The sequence below is a fragment of the Panthera pardus genome, unplaced genomic scaffold, assembly GCF_024362965.1.
Source record: "Panthera pardus isolate Hobbes unplaced genomic scaffold, ASM2436296v1 HiC_scaffold_6, whole genome shotgun sequence".
NCBI classification, from domain to species: domain Eukaryota; kingdom Metazoa; phylum Chordata; class Mammalia; order Carnivora; family Felidae; genus Panthera; species Panthera pardus.
The window spans coordinates 99,282,463-99,288,550 of record NW_026526991.1 but is presented as its reverse complement, the minus strand read 5'-3'; the positions used below and the strand labels follow the sequence as shown (position 1 = coordinate 99,288,550).

At 44.9% G+C, this 6,088-nt stretch overlaps 1 long non-coding RNA gene across 1 annotated transcript; it reads left to right on the top strand.

The window, feature by feature from the left end:
* The first annotated feature begins 841 nt into the window (after positions 1–841).
* Positions 842–5,149, top strand: LOC109276081 (uncharacterized). The gene is made up of 2 exons (XR_002084501.1): positions 842–1,036; positions 4,882–5,149. It is a non-coding gene; the product is annotated as an uncharacterized LOC109276081 (long non-coding RNA).
* The last annotated feature ends 939 nt before the right edge of the window (positions 5,150–6,088 follow it).

Here is a 6,088-nt window from a genome sequence, read left to right as displayed (position 1 = left end):
CTCCAGAACTGGGAGAGAATAAATTTCTGTTGTTACCCAGTGTGTGGCAATTTGTTATGGCAGACTTAGGAAACATAGTAGGAATGTAAAAATGTTCTTTCAAAAAGTGCTTCAACGGAACTGTAAGAGTTCTTATACCAGGTAAGGTTACACGCCTAAATTAATGGATTTCTCCAGGTACTTTTGGAAGAGGGGCACCTAGGACATCCCAGATACAGGGTGAAGGAGTGAGGGTGGGCTTCCTGGTAATAATTGGACAACCTTAAGCTCTTTCTTTCCTGTCCAGACAATAGGGAAAATCTGCCTCATATTCACACGAAGACAGTGTTCCCCTCTTTTTGTCCCACAGGGCAGGAGAGCTATTCTAAGATGATCTCTGGTGCATACATTTTAGACAAGATTGGATGTGCCCTGAGGAAGACTGGACCTTTCAGGAAAGGATCAGGAGTCCCTTCCTGGGAAAGTTTTCCCTTCCTTGGGTTGACTTAGAACAGAAAACTTGGGAAAACAAACCAGTTGCCATGCACGTGGGTCTTGTTTGCTCTGGGAATATTCTCATCCTAAACAAGAGCACTCCAAGCCTTCTCTCTCCCTGCCCTGATGTGGGTGGGCTCCATTCCTGGAAAGGGGGGTTGGATATAGTGCTTCTGAACCTATGCGTGTGGCAATTTGTGAAGCTTCCTGATATTCCTTAGCATTCTTTCCTACAACTTCTCAAGGTAGTATTGGATAGGGCTGGGCTCTCTGAAAGCCAAAGGCTGGGCCAGTACCTGCCAGGATCTCACAATCTCCCATTGTGCCTGTGCTGTGACTTCACCATCCTGAAAACCCACCAGGTGACAGTAGGGGCAGGATTTCCCCCATGTCCCTTCCCATCCTGAGGATATGTTTTTTTCAGAGTCCAATTTAGGCTCAAATCCTGGCCCTGGGATCTTCTTTGTGACAGGTATCCTCAGTTTCATCTTTGGACCCTGCATCTTCCTTTTTCTCATTTTCCTGGTGATTCGGCCATGCAGAAAGAAAATAAAATGCGAAGGTAGGCTCTAAAAAGGGGATGAGGAAAAGGAGAGCTTGTGGGCTGTGGATGAGAAGGGGCCGTTGTGATGTGGATACTGAAGCTGCCTTTGGTCCTTATTGCATTTTCTGGAAAATGTGATACGTGGACTGCTCTGGACTTTAAACCTCAATGACCTTGGACTAGGAGGACCAAAGAAATATGGTATCCCATGACAGCAGTGAGTTCAGCACCAGGAATAGGGACACAGGTTAGGACTCTTCTGGGGTATGTCCATAAAGCATGAACAAGGAAGGGGCTCTGATGAGCTGAGAGCAGCCCCAGAGACTTCAAATGTGGCTCTATATGAAGGTGTTTTAGCATGTGAGTTTCTGACTCGGAAACTTTGTATCAATCTTGCCCACTTGTGAATAGTATCCACACTGGGCTGCATGTGAAATCGTTGATAATGACCATGAAACTAGGGAGGAGAAATAGCTGGAATTGGGTGGATGTCCCTGCCCTCCCTAGCACGTTCTGGCCATAAACCGGTATCTAGGGTGATTCACAGCATCCGTGGTGCAGCATCTACACATACAACTCCAGCAACCCTCCTTAGAACCATACCTTTCTCCACACTCTGAGGCTCTCAGCAGCTCTCTCTGCTCCCCAGTGAACGCGGAGTCTTCTCTCTGGAAAGAAACCATTTCAAGCCCGAGGTTCTGTTATGAATCTTTATTTACTTTTCATATATGCAGATTTATCCTCTCACGTCTGTTCTGGGAAGGTTTCTCGCCTGGCAGATAATTCTGTGGCCAAGCTGCTACCGTGCGCCAAAGAGCATGAAGAGAGTTAGATTTGGGAACGTTATAGGCAAGGCAGGCCAGTCTGCTTTGGGGACTGGGGTGGGGGTAGGAAGGCTTGTGTGGAAGACGGACTGAAGGGGGAATGGAGTTTTGGGAGATGGCAACCTCAGTCCTCTGAGAGGGGAAGTCTGGTTTCCTGGGGACCATTCTCTCAGGAACTGAATGACTATTTCTCAGGCTGGTTTAAACTGTTTTTCTCCTGACACCTCAGTAACTGCCTCATGACTTTAGAGAGTAAGAAAGAGACAGTTCTCCATGTGCATAGCTGCTCTGATGGTTTCAGCTATATGTTAACATATAGGTATTTCCCAAACCAAGATATCTGGTTTGACAAAGTAAAACTCCAGGGTGGGAGGCAACTGAGAGATCATTTTACTGAAATATATTGGGATTTGGCGAACCTTTTGGTATTTTAGGGGGCGAATGCTGCCGATTTTTTTTTTATAATTTTTTTTTTTAACGTTTATTTATTTTTGAGACGGATAGAGACGGAGCATGAACGGGGGAGGGTCAGAGAGAGAGGGAGACACAGAATCCGAAGTAGGCTCCAGGCTCCGAGCTGTCAGCACAGAGCCCGACGCGGGGCTCGAACTCACGGACCGCGAGATCATGACTTGAGCCGAAGTCAGACGCTCAACCGACTGAGCCACCCAGGCGCCCCATAAGCTGATATATCCACCAATTATCCAGAATGCCTTCAATTATAGCCTCGGGGATTATTGGTACTTAAAGGGATCAGAAGAATTGTATAATCAACCACTACTACATAGATAAAATAACTGAAAGTAGATAGGACGTGACTTTCTCAAGGTCATGCAAGAGGTCACTGTCAGATCCAGAATGATCCTATCCTGATTCCTGGGGGTAGGTCCGCTCTACTTATGTGCTCCACCAGAGGCCCTAGCCTGCTCTTAGAGGACAAGAGACAGGTGATCTGGAATACAATTACATAAATGAAGGATTTCCCGTCCCTGAAATTCTTGCCAAGACTTCTTTATGTGGGACGGATGAGATAGACGTGCTCAGGGCCACCTTCATGGGAATGTGACCTGTGCAACTGCCCATGTCCTACACTAAGAAGGACCTCACACTTGGCTTGTTGCCCTCCTGTTGCCATCTTGAGCTTTTTGATGGTCTTTGAACAAGAGGCTCTGATTTTGTTTTGCACTAGGCCCCGCAAATTATGTAATCCTGAGAATAGTACCTCACAGACAAGTAGTAAAATAATCCCTTACCGACAAGTAAAAGAATCTCTCTCTCTCTTTTTTTTTTTTTTTTAGCGTTTATTTATTTTTGAGACAGAGAGAGACAAAGCATGAACGGGGGAGGGTCAGAGAGAGGGAGACACAGAATCTGAAACAGGCCCCAGGCTCTGAGCTGTCGGCACAGAGCCCAACGCGGGGCTTGAACTCACGGACTGCGAGATCGTGACCTGGGCCGAAGTCAGCCGCTTAGCCAACTGAGCCACCCAGGCGCCCCATAAAAGAATATCTCTTAATCAGAGAGAGAGTTAGCTTCCCAAGTCATTTCAGTTATTTCTTAGCATCTTTAGGGAGGATGGGAATGGGTTGGATCTGGTGATAGGGACTTTCCTGCAGTTGTGGCCATGCATGTACTTTTTGATGCTGTGGTCATGTTTTTCCAATCACAGCAATCACATAGATTATTAAAAGATTGGGGGGGGGGGTTAATTCAAAATGTGACAAAGTGAGAAATATAGTTAAAATGGCCAAACATTAATGTTAGACTACTTTTTGATATTCTATGGCTGTTAATAATATATTAAGATTACTCTGATAAGTATGGGTTTCCATGGGGTCAGGTTTTGGGTGAAGGGCAAGCATTACTCCATATTTCTTTAAGACCTATGGCAGGACTGGTTTCATAATTTTCAGGGCCCAATGAAAAATGAAGTGGGATTCCTTGTTCAACAATTATTAATGTGTTTATTTAAATGTTTTTAATCTTTTTTTATTTTTGAAAGACAGAGAGACGGAACACAAGCAGGGGGGACCAGAGAGAGGGGGAGACACAGAATCCGAAGCAGGCACTAGGCTCTGAGCTGTCAGCACAGAGCCTGATGCGGGGCTCCAACTCACGAACAGTGAGATCATGACCTGAGCTGAAGTCAGACGCCCAAACGACTGAGCCACCCAAGCGCCCCTGTTCTTATTTATTTTTGAGAGGGAGTGAATGGAGGAGAGGAGCATAGAGAGTGGGGACAGAGGATCCGAAGCAGGCTCTACGCTGACAGCAGTGAGCCCGCTGCGGGGCTCAAACTCACGATTGTTGAGATCATGACCTGAGCTGAAGTTGGGTGCTCAACCGACTGAGCCACCCAGGTGCCCCTCAAAAATACTAAGACTTTGAAGATGGTGACAACAGGATGTGAGACCAAGCACAGGGCCTTCTGGAGCATGGAGTCCTACACAACCTCATGAGCTACATGTCCATGGAGCTGGATCCACACTATTCAGAGTTGGAAGGCCCAACAGATCATCTGCTACCATAGCCTTCTTGAAGGTGGTGGGGTTCCTTGGGAGGAGAACAACAGGGGAAGTGGAAGCAGCTATACCCATTTAAGGACTTTCAGAAAGATTGGGATTATCCTTGTGGACACTGGGGGAGTCAGGATCTGGTGTCTAGGTGACTTCATGGGATATATGGTAATAGAGTTATACCTTCCTGTTACCAAATTCCCTTGATGTCGCCCAATCTAATTGAGAAAAGTAGGACGCTCACCATTCCTTCTCCAATTTCATGTCTCTGCTGTTTGCATTGACTGCGAAGCAGCTCTTCAGAGGTCTTTAGTCTCTATTACAGATCTTTCCTAGACAACGGTGTGAAATCAACAGTTTGTATGGATGATTTCCCTGATGGGTTTTATATTATGCAGAAATTATCTTAATCTGGGTCCCCCAGGGTGCTGTTTTCTTCTTGTCCATGGTTCTGATGCCTCTTGAAGGCTCTGATTAGTCTCTGAGTTGTAATTATAACAGGGCCCTGAATTTGCTATTGCAGGTTGCTTTTCACGGTCTTCAGAGAAAGAAGGTCTGGAAGAGGAGAAACTCCTGAATGAAGAAGAGCTTGTATGTGAGAATGTTGAGATTGGAGTCAATGGGGTGTCATTTGAAGACCAAATATGCCTGTATTGAAACTCCTATTACATTTTGGTCCAGGCTAGACGTTCAGAAAATATCACTGCCTACATCAGGATAGGACAGTGCTAACTTGTGGTCTATCTTTATATAAAATGTCCAATAATAAATACTTGGGTCCTCCCAGACCAGTTCTGTGTTATCAAGAAATCTTTGTGAACATCTAGAGACTCTAACACAAACCGCTTTTTATGGAATTCATACCCTAGCTGCTTTAATCCAAGTATACATTTCTTTTCCTGAGTGAAATCCTAGGTGATTGATCTGTGGTCACACTGAAAGAGACGTTGAATCCAGCTCCGGAGCTGAGGTTTCTTTCCTCAAGATGACATCACAGTAAGAACATTTGAAGATTCCAGAAATGTTCTATCCTAATTACATCATCTTTTCTTACACAATTTCAGCCCCTCCCCTCCACCCTATAGACTCTGGAATTTCAATTCACTTGAGGTAGATGTGGGTATGTCCAAAATTTCTTAGTAAACATAAATAAATCTAAAAATTTCACGGCGGCATAATTGGAATAGGAAAGTGCAGGTCACTTGGAAGGAGAATGATTTTAGGTTAACTTTGTGACTTTGTCTGTGAAGATACTCATACCTCAACTTGCTTCCAAACCTAATTGTCTTCTCATAGTTGAGTTTTTGGGTGTAGCACATGTGTGTTACGCATTTAATTAAAATAAATATTATTTCTTGTATCCTCAAGCACAGCGATCTTTGAAAATGTAAATTGGTTCAAATTACCCCACGGGCGGAGCATCTTCTAGGATATGAATTGAGAAGACACTCCACATTCACCAAGGCTGTAACATGCTGAGGGAACAGGAATGTCCTAACTCCTAAACCTTACCCTAATCTGGCTTCTGGCATTCCCAATATTCACCCAGTGATATGTACTCTGTGCTCTTTCCCGATAGCCTGGAGAAGTGAGAACAGGTGCACGACATCTGGGAAAATAGCTGCTCAAAAGAGTCACACTGTCTCTGTAAAATTACTCTCTACACTACTGTCTCCGAATTACTTGTTTTGAAGATACGCAGTAACCCCTTAGCTTCAAGCTACGTGTAC